The sequence below is a fragment of the Crinia signifera genome, chromosome 7 (genome assembly GCF_055691185.1).
Source record: "Crinia signifera chromosome 7, ASM5569118v1, whole genome shotgun sequence".
Taxonomy (NCBI): domain Eukaryota; kingdom Metazoa; phylum Chordata; class Amphibia; order Anura; family Myobatrachidae; genus Crinia; species Crinia signifera.
Genome location: NC_139223.1, coordinates 18,200,890 through 18,220,802, shown reverse-complemented (window position 1 = coordinate 18,220,802; position 19,913 = coordinate 18,200,890). Strand labels below are relative to the sequence as shown.

The following is a 19,913-nucleotide window of genomic DNA, read 5'->3' as shown; positions in this document are numbered from 1 at the left end:
CTAGAAACCTACATGGTGCCTAAAGAATAATCTCATAAAAAGGAGGCTCCAAAATCAAGTAGGTGCTCCTTCTATTATGAAGCCTGTGGTTTGGTCAACGTGCACACTAGGGCCACATATAGGATATTTATGAAAACAAAAGAATTGGGGGAATCAATTTTTAGTCACATTTCTCTAGTAAAATCTACTGTGTTCTTTAGAAAAATGTATTCAAATTGAAAATCTGCTAAAAAAATGAAATTTTGAAATTTCACCTACACTTTGTTTTAATTCCTGTGAAACACCTAAAGGGTTAACAAACTTCCAAAATGCTGTTTTGAATACTGTGAGGGGTGCAGTTTTTGAAATGGCATCATTTATGGGGGTGTCTCACATACAAGTCCCTCAAAGTCACATCAGAACTGAACTGGTCCCTAAAAAAATCAGTGTTTGAAATTTTCTTGAAAATTTTTGAATTTGCTATTCATATTTTAAGCCTCCTAGTGTCCAAAAAAATTAAAAGGAGGTTGAAATAATGATGGCAACATAAAGTAGACATATGGTCTTTGTTAGTTATTAACTATTTTGAGTGGTATGATTATGTGTCTCACAAGCAGAAAATTTAACATTTTGCAAATTTTCAATTTTTTTACGACATTTTGGTATTTTTCACAAATAAACACAGACTGTATCGACCAAAATTTACCACTAACTTAAAGTACAATGTGTCACGAGAAAACAATCTCAAAATCACTGGGATAAGTAAAAGCAATAAAAAGTTATCCCCACATAAAGTGATACCTGTCAGATTTGAAAAAAAGGGCTCTGTCAGGAAGGCAAAAACAGGCTGCGGCGGTAAGGGGTTAAAGAAAAAAAAACCAGCAAAACATGCTGTTCCATTGATGGAGGGAAACCATCTGGTTCTACCCATCGATGGCAAAAGTATTCAACATCGGCCATGAACCATCGATGTTTTCCAATCATCAATGGTCGATGGTTATCCCTAATCTGGCTTCACTTAGGCAGAGAACAGTGATAGATTTTACCTGGGGGGGCTTCAGCCCTTAGATAATAACCACCACTGCCTGTACATCACAAATAATGTGCATGTGCTGTGGGAGCTGGGGCACTAGACATGCTGGGTCTGACAAGGGTGGCACAGTCACAATTCATTTATTTAAAATTGTAGAATTATGTTATATCTATCTATCTATCTATCTATCTATCTATATATATATATATATATATATATATATATATATATATATATACTAGGTGATTCATCGCGCCCTTCACACCGGCGTAAGGGGCTGCGCCCCCTTAATTTGTGAACTTTTGTATTGTGAGAAATATGGTTAGAATTGTATGTAAGATGCCTGTATTGCAACTTGAGTTATAGGTGAAATGTGTTATATAGAGAGCATATGATGTGGAAGGGGGCGTGTATTGTTTTGTTTAATTAAAAAGTGGTTACAGAGTAAGATGTACATTGATAGTGTGGATGGTACAGTGACATTTGTGGGTGTGGGGGGGCTGTGTGTGCGTGTTGTTTAGGTGTGTGTGTGTGTGTGTGTGTGCAATAGTATAGTAGGGTGGTTTTGAGTCAGCGGCTCCACACTTGCGGAGGTCACGACACAGGAAAACAGGAGGCTGGATAGTGATAGTGATAGCATACCTCCCAACGTTCTGACGTTCAGAATAGGGACACTCACGCGGCGAAAAGGGGGCGTGGTGTATGCAAATGAGGGCACGGCTTAGGCAAATTAGCCGCACCCTCGTTTTCGGCCGCTATTAGACACAGCGTCTATTCTGTGAGATTGGGGGGGAATCCCAACTGCCCCCCCCCCCGCAGCGGGACACTGCCGGCTGTGGGAGGGACGCGGGAACGTCCCCAAAAATCAGGACGTTCCCGCGTTTAGTGGGACAGTTGGGAGGTATGTGATAGGGGTGTGTGGGCATAAGGGGGACTAAAGAGGAGGGTGGGGGACACTGTGCAGCTTCTGCCAGTTGGTGAGGGTCCTGCGTGGCGAGCCTGTGGACGGCGGCAGGCAGGGAGATGGAAGTCTCCCTGCCTGCCCCAGAACGTTTGTGGGGGAGAGGTGGGCTCCCCGGGTGCCAGGCAGCACAGGCTGCCCCCCCCGGGGTGCCAGCAGGGGACGGGTATATTCACTACACCCGATCATGCATATGTAAGGATCGGGTGCAGTGAATATATGAATATCTAATGAGCGGCTCGGCTCCCGGCCCCCTTACAGCACATGAATAAAAATAGCATGCCCCTCCTCAGAATAAAATTCCTGATTTTTTTACACCAAATGTAAAAAACAAAATACTTTATTTTAAAAGTTCACATTCCACTTCACCATAAAAAGATAGCGATTGCTACTCGGTGAATCATGGCGAAAAAAACCTTGAAATGTATTCGCCATCTGGTCATTGAATAGGGTGATTCACCGTTTTAGTCAAAAATTCGCCTTACAGCACAAAATCGCCATAAAAACATGGCGAATCAGCCTCATTGAATACCGCCCAGTGTCTCCTCCTAATGGGTGGGAGTTAGGGTGCATGAGAGCAGGAGGCTGGGCTATGAGGCATGATAGGGGTATGTGGGCAACACAGCGTCAGCGACTCCCCAGTGGTGGAAGTTACAGTTCAGGAGAGCAGGACTTGGTGGCGGGACTTCCGGGTGTGGATAGTGTGTAGCTATGCTCCGTGTCCCGGCACCTTCAAAAAATTTGAAACTTGATCGGTTCTCCTTTGCCATCGTTGTAGGGAAACCATCTGGTCCTCCCACATTGATGGCAAAAGTATTCAACATCGGCCATAAACCATCGATTATTTGAAATCATTGATGGTCGATGGGCATCCCTAGAACTGGAGGAGGGTGGGGGACAGTATGCAGCTCCCAGCAGTGGGTGAGCGTCTCCTCCCACTGGGAGGGAGTGAGCGTGCATGAGAGCAGGACATTGATAAAAGTTGTGGCGCTGGTGCAGAGGACTGTGGGGACACTTCTGGCAGTGCACCTGCAGTGCGGCAGCCAGGGCCGGATTTCCCACCTAGGGTCGGCACCTGCTTGTGGCGGTACAGGATCCCCCATTGTCACTGGGGTACGTGAAATGCGGGAGCGGGGTAGCGGGGGTCCGCTGGGGGGTGGAATTGCCGGAAGGGGGTCAGGGGGTCTGCAAATTGCGGGAGGGGGGGGGTGCGGGGATCCGCGATTAGCGGGAGGAGGTCAGCAAATCGTGGTAGGGGGCGCAGGGGGGCTGGAATCGTGGGAAGGGGGGTCCGCAAATTGCGGGAGGGGGGTTGTCGGGCTAGTGAATTGCGGGAGGGGGGGTTGTAGAGGTCCGTGAATTGCGGGAGGGGCGCGGGGGATGCCGTGAATCAAGGGAGGTGGGGGCACAGGGGGGGTGGTGCGGCGGTCCGTGAATCGCGGGAGGGGGCATGAATCGCGGGAGGGGGGGTCGTGGGGGGCTGCGAATCGCAGGAGGGGGGTGTGGGGGGTGCCGTGAATTGCGTGAGGGGGGGCGTGAATCGCGGGAGGGGGTCTGCAATTTGCGGGAGGGGGCGCTGGAGGTGGGGTGTGAATCGCGGGGGGGTCCGCGAATCGCAGGAGGGGGCGCGGGAGGTGCCGAGGGGGTCCGCAAATTGCGGGAGGGGGGGGCGGTATGGGGGGGTCCGCAAATCGTGGGGAGGGGGGGCGCGAATTGTGGGAGGGGGGGTCGCAAATCGCAGTAGGGGGGGTGCCGTGAATCGCGGGAGGGGGCGGTGGTCCGCAAATCACGGGAGGGGGGGGTCGCAGGGGGCCCGCGAATCGCGGGAGGGGGGTCACGCAAATCGCAGGAGGGGGGGTCGCGGGGGTCCCGTGAATCGCGGGAGTCCCGCGAATTGCGCGGGGGCACAGGGGTCCCGCGAATCGCGGGAGGTCGCGGCAGTCCCACGAATCGCGGGAGGGGGGGGGTCGCGGGGTCCCGCGAATCGCAGGAGGGGCCACGGGGGTCCCGCAAATCACAGGAGGGGGGATCAGGGGGGGTGCTAGCAGAGGGTAGGGGGGTGCTGGAGTAATGGTGGATGGTGGCTGTGGAGTAATGGTGGATGGTGGGCGTGTACTGTAGGCCTGGCTGGGCGGGGGGGAGGTGATGTCAAGGGGGTGGAACGTTATACACATGAAAATGTTAAACACAGGAACGTTAGCTACACAGGGGATGAGTGACAGATCTGGCTAAATATATAAGAGATACACACACACACATATATATATATATATATATATATATATATATATATATATATATATATATTTTGTGGAGGACCGCACTCTCACTGGTATGTGGAGACAGATATTGGGGTGCTTACATAGAGTTCATGCCCTCAGGAATGAACACCAAATTGTAGTCCAGAATTCTCCAAAGAGAAGTAAGCACTCTCCTTTGTAATCATAAAGATATGTGTTTAAAATTCAATTCATCATTTATTTCAGATCATCAAATTCATAAATAGATTGTGTTCATTATAGCCCCGACGTTTCGGTCCATCAGTATCGGACCTTTATCAAGGAGCCTGCAATATAAGGGGCAAACATGCAAACATATAGTGAGTGCACAATCCCCCTTAAATACATAATACACAATAAGATATATACACAAAAAATCACTTACATAGGTCAAATGAACTCATAGGGATATACAGCGTGGCAACATGGAAGTGATGAAGATACCTCCTTGGACAGGAGGACAGCATAGACATACCTGCCCGGGCCCGGCTTATATACCCTGTGTGTGTACACTAATTGGTCATGTGGCACGGGATTTCTCCCGCCACGAGCGTCTGCGTTGGACTTCCGATTTCAAAAAGCCGGAAGTTCCGGTAGTCATGGGCCGCATCTGACATGCACGTCAGCGTCGGACTTCCTGTTTTGGAGACAGGAAGTCCGTGCCTCAGTAAGCCGCATCCGACACGCATGGGAACCCAGAAGTGGGTCACAGCGTGTTTCAGTGTCTGGAGACGCAGATATATGTGGACAGGAAGTCCGTGCCTCGGTGAACCGCATCTGACACGCATGAGAACCCGGAAGTGGGTCTCTGCGTGTTACAATGTCTGGAGACGAAAATCTAAATTATGTGGACATTAAGTCAAAGGTGTAATAATAATTTATAACATATGAGAATGAAACAGGGAAGCCGGGGTTCCGGGAGAGTTACATCACTCTCGTATCCTATTGAATCCATAGGAAGTATTTTATCAAATCTTGGCATAAATATTGTATAGGTTTGATGCCTAATTATATACATACATGTTTTATATGAAATTAATATGGATGATAGGGTGAACGGGAGTGAAAGGCTCTCTAGAACAATGTTAGGACTGGTTAAAGAAATAAAAGTAGATGATAGGGAAATATCAATCAAAAATATATGAGAGGAAAAAAAAGGGGATTTATACATAGGGGTACTTGTGTAGTTTCACGGCAGCACTTCACAGCGGATCATATGCAAATCACATGCAATATATGCATACGATTCGATCTGTGATGCGATTTAGCACACCCCCACTATCCACGTCAGCCCGAAGCGTGGCGAGCCCCACGAGGGGATGCAGTACGCGTCCTCCTGACCTGTTTATACCCCCACTATCCACTTCAGTGTGGAGTTGATATTATAAAGTGTGGCGAGCGCAGCGAGTCCCGCAAGGGGACGCAGAATACACGTGAAGTAATCCCTGTCCCCTCACGAGGCTCGTTTTACACATTCGCTCGCCACGCTTTAGGCTGACGTGGATAGTGGGGGTGTGCTAAATCACATCGCGGATCGAATTGTACGCAAATTGTATGCGATATTTGCATACGATTTGCATGCGATGTGGTCCATACAAGTACCATACATAGCTATGGATATATATATATATATACACACACACTCTAGGACTGTAGCTTATTTTCACAATGTATACACACACACAAAAAACACAAATATACATTATATACTCATATTAGACATGAAATGAAGGGTAAGGGGCTGCCAGAGGGTGGGGGTAATGAACAAAGGCACAGGCGAAGCCTGCCTTCTAAAGTTCTGACTCGTACTGTACCTCTCAGTCACTGTCGGCCCATGGGTAGTGTCTACTGTACTTCCACTTCCTTCTCTTTACTCCTAACAATAGATATCACATGCCATGTGACCACACCATGTGACCATTAGTTATGGGCAAGACGATTCATTGGAATGAGTTGAGCCGCATGGATCAGCTCGGCTCTCGAGTCACTACTCATATGTAATTACAGGCACAGGGAGACAGTGCACGGCTCACAGCACACTCAGGGAGTAGCAGAGGCTGTCCCTCAGTGTGTGCTGTGTGCCGGCAGACAGGAAGTTAGTCAGTGGCTGAGCTCATGAGTAGTGTGGAATTGCAGGCACAGGGAGACCGTGCACGGCTCACAGCACACTCAGGGAGTAGCAGAGGCTCTGTCCCTCAGTGTGTGCTGTGTGCCGGCAGACAGGAAGTTAGTCAGTGGCTGAGCTCATGAGTAGTGTGGAATTACAGGCACAGGGAGACCGTGCACGGCTCACAGCACACTCAGGGAGTAGCAGAGGCTCTGTCCCTCAGTGTGTGCTGTGTGCCGGCAGACAGGAAGTTAGTCAGTGGCTGGGCTCATGAGTAGTGTGGAATTGCAGGCACAGGGAGACCGTGCACGGCTCACAGCACACTCAGGGAGTAGCAGAGGCTCTGTCCCTCAGTGTGTGCTGTGTGTCGGCAGACAGGAAGTTAGTCAGTGGCTGAGCTCATGAGTAGTGTGGAATTGCAGGCACAGGGAGACCGTGCACGGCTCACAGCACACTCAGGGAGTAGCAGAGGCTCTGTCCCTCAGTGTGTGCTGTGTGCCGGCAGACAGGAAGTTAGTCAGTGGCTGAGCTCATGAGTAGTGTGGAATTGCAGGCACAGGGAGACCGTGCACGGCTCACAGCACACTCAGGGAGTAGCAGAGGCTCTGTCCCTCAGTGTGTGCTGTGTGCCGGCAGACAGGAAGTTAGTCAGTGGCTGGGCTCATGAGTAGTGTGGAATTGCAGGCACAGGGAGACAGTGCACGGCTCCCAGCATAGACTTTACTTGGACTCAGCTGTTACTGCACTCTCCTTTCTCCTGCAGAGCCTGACGATTCAGAGAGGAGGGGCTGAGCTTACTATGCTATAATGCTGCTGCTGCTGTCTCAGCTCTTGCCACAGTGACTAATGTAGGGTACACACCAGGACGACCACCGTCGTCCACGACCAATAGACGACCATGGAACGTTTTCCCTTGGACTTCCCGGGAGCTCCCAGGCAGTCCCCAGCAAACGATTAGCAAAAATTGTGTTTTTTTTGCGGAACGATCTCGATCCGATACCGATGCGCCCGCGATGGTCGTTAAGACGGTCGGATCGCTGGTTTTTGTTTTTTTGCAAGAACACGTGCGACCGTCGTCAGATTGGCCTTTGAAATTTAAATGAAGGGGCTGGACTAGCAGAGGGGGATAGGAATAGCAGCAGCCATTTTAAACCAGTGTATTTCTGCTTTGTTACTAGTGAGGCTTGGTTTATACCTGCTGAACGCTGGACATAGCTATTTTCACATTACTTTGTTTTGCCTGCCATTACAAAGTGTCTTTTAACTCGAATCATGTATTCAGTTTAATGGTTCGAGTCACTGAGTCGAGGCAGCGATTCACTAGCCATCTCTAGTGACCATCATTTTGAGCCACGAAGTCAGTTTGCTAGCTGATCTGCCATTCTGCTGCTGACTTCTTCCCGTGGCAGCGGGATAGCACATGGGGAGCAGGCTGCAGGAGATAGCACATGGGGAGCAGGGCTGCACAGGGGGGAGCACATGGGGAGCAGGCTGCACAGGGGGGGGCACATGGGGAGCAGGGCTGCACAGGGGGGAGCACATGGGGAGCAGGCTGCACAGTGGGGGGCACATGGGGAGCAGGGCTTCACAGGGGGGAGCACATGGGGAGCAGGCTGCACAGGGGGGAGCACATGGGGAGCAGGCTGCACAGTGGGGGGCACATGGGGAGCCGGCTGCAGGGGAGAGCACATGGGGAGCCGGCTGCAGGGGGGAGCACATGGGGAGCCGGCTGCAGGGGGAGCACATGGGGAGCAGGCTGCAGGGGGGGAGCACATGGGGAGCAGGGTGCACATGGGGAGGAGGCTACACAGTGGGGGGGCACATGGGGACAAGGTCGACAGGTCATTAGCTCGACACAAGCATTAGGTCGACATGGTCTAGGTTGACATGGGTGTGAAGATCCCGGGGTCATGCAGCAGTGCAGCGCGACTTATGCCTCACGCAGAGCCCCAGGGTCACTCCGAGTTCCAGAGATCGCACAGGAATACACAATAGCAAAGGTACAAAAGTATTACCTTTATTTTACACACGGGTTATACATGTAAAATCAGCAATTACAGTCTATATACATTATATACAGAAAGGCCATCAGTATTAGTCACGTTATCAGAACCTTACCACGTTACCTTCAGATTAAGCTCAGATGGACAGGACACGCTAGTCCACGACTCCCAGCGCTGACGCTCAGTCACTTCTCTCCTCTCTCTCCCTGCAAACACCCACATACATCCCAAAGGCACCCCTCTCCCCCTCCCTCAGGAATTCTTAACCCTTCCTATGCTGGGTGCAGTTGCATGAATGTAACAGGGTCTCCTATTACCTGTCCAGGGGCTGATTAACTCGCTCCCTTCATCTGGCTTTGAAGCTTGTGTATGTGAGGGATTTTACACCTTCATGTAAACAGATCTCTTCTCTGGAGACTGACCCTGGTGTTATCCATCCTTTAGCTTCTTGTTATTTGGGGGGGAAGTGTATGTCTCTGCCACTACCTGTTGTCTCTGTTACTAAACAGCCTATAAAGAGGCCCTTTGATCCCTGAACCAAAAACTATACACAAACTGACCAGATTCTAATCTAAGCATTTGGTCCATTCTAGCCAGACCATTTGTCTCCACATATACAGTTACATTATTTAAGTAATACACATTTGGGAAGACTGCCATAATTAACTTCATAGTCACAAATCCCTTATTCATGATACCATCGCAGTTTACTAAGAACATTACCTGGAGGCAGTGACGTAACCACGTGCAACGCTGATCCTCCCTACCAGTTTCTCATGTGCCCAGAAAACTATCTTCTTGCTTTCATATGCATATGTAACAGTATGGGATACAGTACACAAAGATTTGGGAACATATTACAGTCATTTACATAACATGAGGGAATATTTCCCTCCAGTGGCACACATACTCAGCCTAATGGAATAACCTGTTTGGATTATTCAGTATAACATCCTATTATTGTCCGACATACCGCCCTGTGATGTCCCCTGTATACAGCAGTCTGGGGAACACAGCTCAGATATGAATACAGTCAGTGATAATATCCGGTTATCGCCGGCAATTCTCTTTGCTGAAGCGCAGAAAGAGGCGGGAGAACAACATATGACGGAAAGGGGCGTGGCCTGGTTTCGTCACAATGGGGTTTTCCGCTGTTTGTTGAGCCGACATGTGCTGACAGGCCTTTTTTGATGCCCTACCATCCACTAGGGCGTGGTGGGAGAATAAAATAGTGTGCCCGAAGAATGGCGAGCGCACGCAGTGGTACGTTTCGGTGGCTATGTTGACACAACATGTGCCGACAGGCGGCATGTCATGCCCTACCATCCACTAGGGCATGGTGGGATAATAAAATAGTGTGCCCGAACCATGGTGAGTGCAGCACTTAATCCTGTGTCCATGTCGACGGTGTCGACATTCGGGTAAAAAAAAAAACAGTGAAAACCCCATGTCGACCATTATATAAATTGAGCTAAATACCTTTCAAATTTAGTATCTGACCAGCAGGGGGGCTAAAATTTACATAAACAGAAGTGATTCTAGACACATTATATTAAATTGGCTAAATCCACTTCAGCTTTAGTATCTGATCAGCAAGGTGGAGGAACTAGCTGGGATAATTAAGAAGTGCTATTACACAATGCAGTAACTGTAACTGAAGGGTGGAGAAGGAAGGAGTAGCTGAGCCTGTTACAGAGATGGGGGCGTGGCTACAAGAGGAAATAGTCCACGTCAGGACTGAATTTCATGAGGGGAGGGGGGCACATATAGGGTTGCCACCTCACTCAGAATCGATTCCTGGAGAATCCCTCCCCCACCCCCACTCACCCTAATGCGCACGCTCCCGGAGAAGTGGGCGTAGTCTCATAAAGTGGGTGTGGCCTATTCTAAAAGTGGGTTTGGTATCTAAAGCATAGTTGCCGACTTTTGAGCTGCCCTCTCCGGGAGAGGGCAGCCAGCTCTGTCAGGCAGGGGGGCGGGGCCATTTCCAGGACTGGAAAAAGAGGCGGTCCGGGGCGTGGCCACAAAGATGATGCCCTGTTGGGGGCATGTCTACAGCGTCATGGCATTTCAGTCATTGCACTGCGGGGGGCGGGGCTAAAATGCCGCGATCGCGGCATTTTACCTTTGGACACCCCGCCGAGGGACACATCGCGGGAGCTGGGGGGATATGCGGGAGGATTGCCACCCTTTCCGGGGGACCGGGAGGGGGACCAGATTTCCGGGACCCTCCCGGCCATTCCGGGAGGGTAGGCAACCCTGATCTAAAGAGAAACATTGGTGCATGGTGCCTAATATTAGGCGTAAAAGAATATTAGGCGTAAAAGGAACAGTATAATGCAGGATAGCCACCACCCTTACAATCATACTTTCTCTTTCTTACCATCTAATAAACGGTTAAGGTGCATTAGGTCCAGAATCTCACGTTTGAAAAAAAGCTTTTTCTCAGCTGCAGTTACCGATTTTAACCAAAATTGTTAATTTGCTCTTGTTGTGTCCAAGATTATAATTTTGTTGTTTTACAATTTTTTTATTGTGTTGCAATGACAATAAATATTATCTTATCTTATCTAGATGGATACAGGGACAGATAAAAATAGAAAAGCGACACAGGAAATTTCCAGAAGCATGCCGATACACACATAGCACTGTACACCCCTGACATACAAAAACTACAACACACTGATATACAAATAATAACAAATATTTACATAGACCACCAGTACTAGGCGATGGGTTCTGCTCTGCTACCTGAGACTCCCATATGGTGCGCAGCAAGGCCCTTGTGGATCGCCAGGACTGTACAGTGGCCGCTTCTTCCAGGTGAATCATAGTGAACTAATCTCTCCAGGGGACCCAAGGATCGCCAGGCGTCACTGCCTGTCAAATGCCCCCTCTGCAAACAGTGCCGGGCCAGCCGCACCATCTTCCCACATCCCTGAATGTGACAACCTCCTGCCTGCGGAGCGCAAATGCCGGGCTCACACAGATCAATAAGTGCCACCGGCTGCCTCGGATGTCCCCAACATCCTCCCCCCGCCCCCACATGCGAACAGTGCCATCCGCACTATCCCGGGGCACGGCACAGATAGAGATGTGCAGTGCAGGCAGTAGAGAGGTGCACACAACCGCACTCACTCTGCTCATCTGGCGGATACCATCCCGGGCTGCCATAGTCTTTTCCAGTGCGCCTGGTGAGGTCGGGCTTCGGGCTCGGTTGAACGCTGCACTCGCCACACTTTATAAAATCAACTCCATGCCGACGTGGATACTGGGGGTATGACGTGGATAGTGGGGATATTAAGCATTGTGTATATTTAGGGCTCTAGAGCCACTTATTTTAAACATTAGTTTTTATTGGTTTTATATAATAGCAAACAAAATAATAAGATACAGAAAGGCAAGGCAAAACAGGGGAAAAAACAACACAAAGAAAGGCACACATTGGTACTGTCACAAGTACATATATATGAAACAACCATAATTACGTATATAAACGTCAGTCAGAAGGCGCTTAGGAAGAGAATGTGGCATGGAGAGACTGGTCTATTGGGTGAGATCGACCGCCCATTCCAGAACAGTTGAGTATGAGTTAAGATTTAGTGGTCCAATATTCAGTCCAGCCAAGCCATCTTATTAATGGGTTGGAGGTCGAAGAAGAGTAACGCACTCCAGTTCAAATTCGCAGTGGTGGTGAACTGCTTGTTCAATTTGAGGGATGGTTGGGATTCGGGTGGAGCGCCAATACTGTGCGATCAGGGTTTTAGATGCGATCAGGATGTGACCTATAACATATCTGTCATTACTAGAAAGGCCTCCATTATATAAATGAAAAATAGCCAATTTTGGAGTCGGGAAATAGGGATTTTCAAGACTGTGGATATTAATACAAACACCGCTTTCCAGAACCCGGAAATATATGGACAATCCCAGAATATGTGGAATAGGGAGCCAACATACCCGCATCCTCACCAACATAGATCAGGGTTGGCTGGGCTGAATTAATGCAGTAATACTGGAGTTATATAAAGACGGTGGAGTAATTTAAAGTATTGTTCGGTATGGGAAATACATTTAGACACTAGAAGCAGATTTGGAAGATTTGATGCCACTCTTCTTCACTGATAGTTTCGGACAAGTCCTGTTCCCATTTCAGTAAGGTGGGGAATTTAATAAAGGCCGATGGTTCTATCAATAGGTTGTACCACCAGGTGATACCACCTCTACTATTAGCTCTGGTCACTTTATTGAGTAAATATAAAGGGAGTATGGACACAGCATGAGGTGTTGGGGTTACATCAAACAACCAATGTCTAAGTTGTAGGAACTTAAAGAAGTCCTTGTGGGAGAGGGAGTATTGAGAATGGAGTTGTGAATATATTAATAAAGAGCCTGAGGATGTAACTTCTGTGAGTGATAACACCCCTTGTGAGACCCATGATGTGAAAGGAAGATTTGGTATCAGGGAGGCAATGGCTAAGAGTGACAGCTGTGTACAGGGTAATGAAATATCTGAAGATGTCCTTACCACCTCCAGCCAAGCCTTACGGGTATGTAGGACCAAGGAGACCGGAATCAATGGGCGTATATCAATCGATATGGGGAGCCACAGACTGTCCGTGATTGGGAATGGGGAGATTAAATTACGTTCCAAGGTCACCCACACTTTAGGAACATCTATCTCAAACCAAGCCCCAACCTGGGCGAGAATACTCGCAATTTGGTAATTGTGCAGGTCTGGGAACGCCACACCCCCATCCCCCCCCCCCCTCCTGTTTTGATAATGAAAGGATCTTCTGGGCTAATCTAGGTTTAGCTCCTTTCCACACGTATTTAATAAATGCTGAATGGAATTTATTTAACATGTATGTAGGGAGTAAAAGGGGGATGGTTCTAAATAGGTATAAAATCTTAGGTAGTATCATCATCTTCAAAGCTGCAATTCTGCCAAGCCATGAGGTTTGCAACATCATCCAATCAGTGGACAGCAGTGAGATCTTGAGGAGAAGAGGGACATAGTTAATTAGGATTAGTTAGTCAATGGTGGGGGTAATGTGAATTCCCAGATATTTAAGACTATTAATTTGCCAGGAGTATTGATATTTAGTTTGTAGCGATTGGAGAAGGGCAGTGTGGAAATTAATGGGGAGAGCTTCAGTCTTGGCCCCATTTAATTTATAGTAAGACACTGCTGAGTAATCATCTAATATCCTATGCAAGTTAGGAAGGGAACCCTCTGAGTCAGTGAGAGATAGCAAAACGTCATCCGCAAATAGGCAAATTTTGTAAGCCACGTCCGATATCCTCGGGCCCACAACAGCATCAGAGGATCTTATAGTTTCGGCCAATGGTTCGATGGCCAGTGCAAAAACTAAGGGGGACAAGGGACAGCCCTGGCGAGTTCCATTGGAGATCGTAAAGGAGGAGGAAAGTAGACCACTCACAAATACTCTGGCTGATGGAGAAGAATACAAGGCAGATATGGACATCAGTGCACGGCCCGTTATCAGAAATTTGCTAGGACTGCGTATAAGTAGCCCCAGTGGAGCCGATCAAAAGCCTTCTCTGCATCTAAGGACAGCAGCAGTAACGGTTCCCCCGACCCAGAGAAGGCTTCAACCAGGTTGATTATTCTCCTAGTGTTATCAGGCGACTGTCACGACTAGGAGTTTGTGGACTCAGTCGTGACCTTGGTGGTCTGGTGGCTGGTGCTAACTGTCACTCTCGGATACCGTGGACCCACACGACAGGACTGGGAGGAGAGAGGATAGCTGGCCGGGTACACTGCCTTCACGTTAAGTGACACCCCAGGGAAGTTGGCTAGACTTCCGAACGGAGGCGCGGAGTCTAACTGGGCAGCGGTCTTCGCCAGGGATTCCCGCAAGGGAATTTGGATTTCGCTGCTTCTACCCAGCAGGTCGCGGCCCTCCGATGGAAGTTTCCCTGGAGGTTAGGGTTCCTGAAGCAGGCGTACGGGTAGAGCGACTGTGCACTCACAGGAACTGAATAACAGCAAACCTTGGTAGCAGCCTTGGCAGATGCAGGAGGACTGAATGACAACTGTAACTCAGGATGCTGACTTGGCTTGCAATGGACACAGGAATAGCTGAACTCAGGATGCCGACTTGGCTTGTAGTGATCACAGGAATAACAGAACTCAGGATGCCGACTTGACTTGTAATGAACACAGGAATAACTTAAACTCAGGATGCCGACTTGGCTTGTAGTGGACACGGGAATAATGGAACTCAGGATGCCGACTTGGCTTGTAGTGAACACAGGAATAACTTAAACTCAGGATGCCGACTTGGCTTGTAGTGGACACAGGAATAATGGAACTCAGGATGCCGACTTGGCTTGTAGTGGACACAGAAATATCCTGGAAGGTTCCTGGACGCTGGCCCAGAGGACAGGACTTCAGGACACAGGACGCTGGGTGACATGCGAGAACGCCCCAGCAAGCAGCAGGAAGACAAGTTGCTGAAGCCAGTTCTGCCTCTGTGAGCAAGATATTTATCCCCCCTGCCTTGTATTGATTGGAGGAAATGACAGAGGGCAATCTGCAATCTGAAGCATGAATCCAGAATACTTCAGTCTGAACTAAACAGGTGAGCCACATGGAACAGGAGAGCAAAGGGTTACAGGTGATTCCAGCTTCAGCCTGGATTTCTATCAGGTGCACCAATCAATGAACCAGCAATGCACAGACTGTCTGGCAGCATAAATGGAGACAGAACTGAGTCAGACTGAGACACAGAGCAGAATCACCAGTCAGGTAAGCTTGACTAAGCAGATCTGTGACAGCGACTGTCTACCCTGCACAAATCCTACTTGGTCATGATTAATGAGAGTGGGGAGCAGAGGGTTGAGTCTGTTAGCTATTAGTTTTGCGTATATTTTAACATCCGAGTTAAGCAATGCTATGGGACGGTAGTTCGTTATGATGGTAGGGTTCTTCCCTGGTTTAGGTAAAGCAACTATCCTAGCTTCTAGCATTTCTTTTGGAAAACTCCCTAAAGTAGATGCTTCATTGAACATTTGAGACAGAATAGGGGCAAGGGCATCTTTAAAGCAGGAATAAAACCTGTTAATATAGCCATCTGGGCCGGGAGCTTTTTCGGCTGGAAGTGAGTCAATAATTGAGATAATCTCCTCTGGAGACCAGGCCTGCGGTAGCATGTGAAGGGCAGTCTCGCTAAGAGAGGGTAAGTTAATCTGATTCAGAAATTGGTCTATGGCAGAATCTGAGGGCTGTGTGGTTGCTGGGTCATCCGCCAGGTTGTAAAGATTAGAATAGTATGCAGCAAAGGCGTTTGCAATATCTGCAGGGTTAGACACCTTAATGCCTCGGGCGTTCGCAATTGATCATATACGATCTTTTGAGAGTTTACCTCTCAGCTTTCTAGCGAGGAGTCTACCCGCTCTATCTCCTTGTATATAGAATTTCTGTTTCAGCTTAGCTAAGGATCTATGAACATCTTGTAGAGCTAAGGCATTCCATTCCTCTCGGACCCGTAAGAGGTTGCGATAAATCTTACAATCGGATGGGGACTGTTTATGACTAGCTTCTAAATCTACCATACGAGATTCAATATCCGCTTGGTGAGCTACTGCTCTTTTGTGGATGCGTGCAGCCGCCTGAATTGCGGAGCCCCAAATGACTGCTTTTAACGCACACCAGAAGGTAAATGGTGATGTATCCTCTGGTGAGTAAGTTTCTAGATATAGAGACAGAGTCTCAGAGATCGATTGCTGTGCTTCCAGGTAAGATAGAAGGTACTCGCCTAGGCGCCAGGGGCTAGGGGGAGTCTGAATGGAAGATAGGTTCCAATGGATGCATAGTGTAGCGTGATCGGACCAAGTTACTGGCAGGATGGAGGCCTTTGTAATTTGCTGCAAAGCCCATTTATCAGAAAAGGCGAGGTCAATGCGGGAGTAAGTTCCGTGGACTGGGGAGAAGATTTTTAGCCCTCTAGACATCGTTAAGTTCATATTCATGAGTGATTCTCCGGAAAGCGGAGGACTGGGTAGGAGCATAGCTATTACCATTACTATTGGGTTTAACGGTTTTGTCTAAAGAAGGGTCCAATACCAAATTAAAATCTCCCAGTACCATAATTAAGCCCTTACGGCATGTATTGAGGGCGTTACAGAATTTCCTTATAAAGGGAAGCTGCTTAGAGTTTGGGGCATAGAGGATTGCCAGCGTTACTACTTGTTTGCCTTCTAATTTTCCAATTAAAATTAGGTATCTTCCCTCCCGATCGGAGATCTGTTGTACTAATGCGAAGTTGCAAGACCTGGAAAATAATAGGGCGACACCCGCCTTCTTACTGGGGCCATTGGATTGGTAACAATGAGGGTATGAGGGGTTGGAAAATTGGGGAGGAGAGGACTGGAGGAAATGAGTTTCTTGTAGAGCAACTATTTGGGCTTTCAGCTTACCAAAATATCTCAGTGCTAAACGTCTCTTATTAGGTGAATTAAGGCCTTTGACATTCAGTGATAACAATTTAACCATCTAAACAGTTGGTGAAGCTCAAAGCTTCATAGTTAATTCTAAACATGCATATAAAAATAAATGTGTGCGTGCCATTATCATCCAAAATAAAACTAAAGGGGAGTAAAAACAACAGAAAAAAGGAAATAGAATACAGCAAAATATACAGGAGAACGTAGGGGCCTGAAGAAAAATAAAAGGAAAAAAGAGAAAGGAATAGCTCCATAAAGGGGCTACTGTGGGCCACTGACCTAGGTGACACAATGAGAGCGTGGGGGAATAGCTGAAAACACCCTCACTCCTGAGAGGGCTGAAAGAAAAAAGGGCTATATAAAAAAAGGACATAACTTGTGGTCCTCATAGTCCCCATTAATCAGGGGAAATTACAGCTATTATTATTACAGGGTAACAATAATGAACATCCACACTAAAATTAACCTGTACTATATTATAAACTAAATTTGAACACAGGATATAGTAAAAGTTACCATAGGGCACTCGCGTGTGGGAGAGTAGAGAACATGCCAATTGGACTGTAAAGGCCCTGTAAATGGTTGCAGTGCTAAATTAGTATAATGCAATTCTAAGTAAAATGGAACATGAGGAACTATAAAGAACACAACGAACAATGGATTATGAGTGGGACCTGAATATGCGTTGAGAGATAAAGTCCAGAGCCTCGAAAACGGCAAAGCCTTAATCGGGCTTGCCTGCCACCAACCAATCCCGGGAAAGGTGCAACTCATCCGTGCTCCTCGAAGTGGCTCCCTCCAACTTCCAGGAGGCCAAGAGTCTTGAGCCCACAGCAGGTGTAGAAGCCACCAGTGTGGAGCCGTTTTTCCGGATGAGCAGTTTTGTAGGGAATCCCCATCTGTATGGAATATCGGCTTCTCGGAGAGCCTTCGTAACCGGGTAGAATGACCTGCGGAGAGCGAGGGTAGCTGCAGATAAATCACCAAAAATCTGGAGGTCTCCCAGGATAGAGGCGGAGCGGCTTGGTGGTCTAGCGGCCTTGAGGATCGAGTCCTTGATGTGGAAATAGTGGAGACGCATTAGTGTGTCTCGAGGAGCGTCTTGTGGAGCATTCCGTGCCTTTGGTAAGCGGTGGATACGGTCTATAAGGAAATCTGTGATCTGTGTGGTCGGCATCAATTTTGTAAAGAGATCAGTCACATATTTCGTTAGGTCCGAGTTGGTAACGGTTTCCGGAATTCCTCTTATTTTAATGTTATTGCGTCTTGATCTGTCCTCCAAATGGCAAATCTTAGCCTGCAAGACCTTCACTTCAGCCTGAACGCCCTCGTGGAGAACAAGTAGTTCATTATGTGATTTGACTACTTCATCCATCTTATTTTCAAGTTGGTCTGTGCGATGTCCGACCGCCTCTATATCTTGCTGGCAAGAGTGAAGTCGGATTTGAATTCTGCTGACATGTCCGTTTTAAACAAAGCCAGTAGTTGCTTCATCAGTCCCAGTGTAAGGGGAGCATCGTCCCCTTGAGGCGGTTGCTGGGCATTACCCGCCGTTGAGGGTTCAAATGGTGAGCTGAGTGCAGACAATGAATATAAAGCTTCTTAATGCAGTTTCGAATTTTTTATTTATTTTTATTGGGTATATTTAAAATGGATTGGGGGGGAGATTCTCTAAGCTAAAAATGCAGTAAAAACCCTGTTATCTGGGTTTTTACCACATTTTGGCGATGCCCCATAGAAGCCTATGGGCTTCTACCACAACCCTCTGCCGCCCCCCAAACCGATCCCCCACCGCCCCGCACGGACCCCCGCCGCACCGCCCCCCCTCACCTGTGTGCCAGCAGTGCTTCCCGGACCTGTGACCTCCTCCTCCCTGCACTAATCCTCTTCCGGGTACAGGGAGGAGGAGAGCCCGGTGCAGCAGCAGTGCCGGGTAAGAGAGGGAGGGGAGAGCCGCCGGGTCCCCATGGGACCCACCAGTGGCGTAAGTTCATCCATATAGCCCGGAGGCAAGATATAAGCTGGTGCCCCCCCCATATAGAGAGGGAGAGCAATGGAGAGAGAGAGGAGGAGAATGATAGATAGGGAATCATGGAGAAAGATTGAAACAAGTGTCAGAGTGAGAGAGAGAATGTCAGGGAGGGAGGGGGAGTCAGGGAAAGTGAGGAAATGAAAGGGTAAAGCGAGAGAGTGTCAGGGCTAGAAAGAGAGTGGGTCAGAGGAGAGGGTGCCTGAGTTTGAGAGGGAAAGAGAAGAGGGTGGTGAGATACAGCGTCATGGATAGAGAAATTGGTGGGTGAGAGCATGGGAGGAGAGAAATGGTTAAATAAAGAGGGGTGACAGAGGGTGATATATATAGCGAGGGGGTGAGGCAAAGAATGAAGGGGGTCAGGCAGAGAGAGGGAGTTGAGAGAGGGGGTTCAGGCAGAGAGAGGGGTGTCAGGCAGAGAGGGTTCAGGCAGAGACAGAGGGGTGTAAGGTAGAGAGAGGGGAGTCAGGCAGAGACAGAGAGAGAAAGAGAGGGGGTTAAGGTAGAGAGAGAGGGATGAGGGGTCAGGCATATAGAGAGGGTGGTGAGGCAGAGAACAAGGGGGGTGAGAGAGGCGGGTCAGTTAGGTAACATGCATGTATAGCTCCCGGCCACCAGCAGCCCCCTGACCTTAGTGACACCGCTAGAGCCGCGTTGCCGGAATTTGCATGACCTCCCGTGCCTCTGCTGCCTTCAAGGCCTCATGGCCTGCACGCCGTCCCATCATGGAGCCAAGCTGCAGTCCGCTTAGGCGGTGATAGACAGCTGCCGGCGCTGCAGATATAGCACGGCCTTCAGGGGCTGAACACCCACAGATGCTGGGCTGCTTCTGGGCACCCTCTCCCTGCAGCGTTCCCCTGCTCCCGCTGCCGCCACGCACTGAAGTCGGAGACGCGAACGTGGGGCAGTGTTACACTGAGCTAGCCCCGGCGCTAGAATAAGAATTTCAGGGGGTGGGGGGGGGGGGGGGCGGCTACAGCGGCGGGGAGTGTGTGACAGCCGAGTGCCGATACCTGCTGAGGGGAGAGGGATGGACGGATGGTTAGTAGC

The 19,913-nt window shown here is 48.7% G+C and overlaps 1 protein-coding gene across 1 annotated transcript in view; it reads right to left on the bottom strand.

Moving 5' to 3' along the window:
- The window catches only part of LOC146019888 (uncharacterized), a 66,807-nt gene extending 60,618 nt beyond the window's left edge, over nucleotides 1-6,189 (bottom strand). The window contains exon 1 of the mRNA XM_083152522.1: nucleotides 6,067-6,189. The gene's annotated coding sequence lies outside the window, so the exon portion shown is untranslated. The remainder of the gene's footprint in view (nucleotides 1-6,066) is intronic.
- Between the last annotated feature and the right edge of the window lie 13,724 nt (nucleotides 6,190-19,913).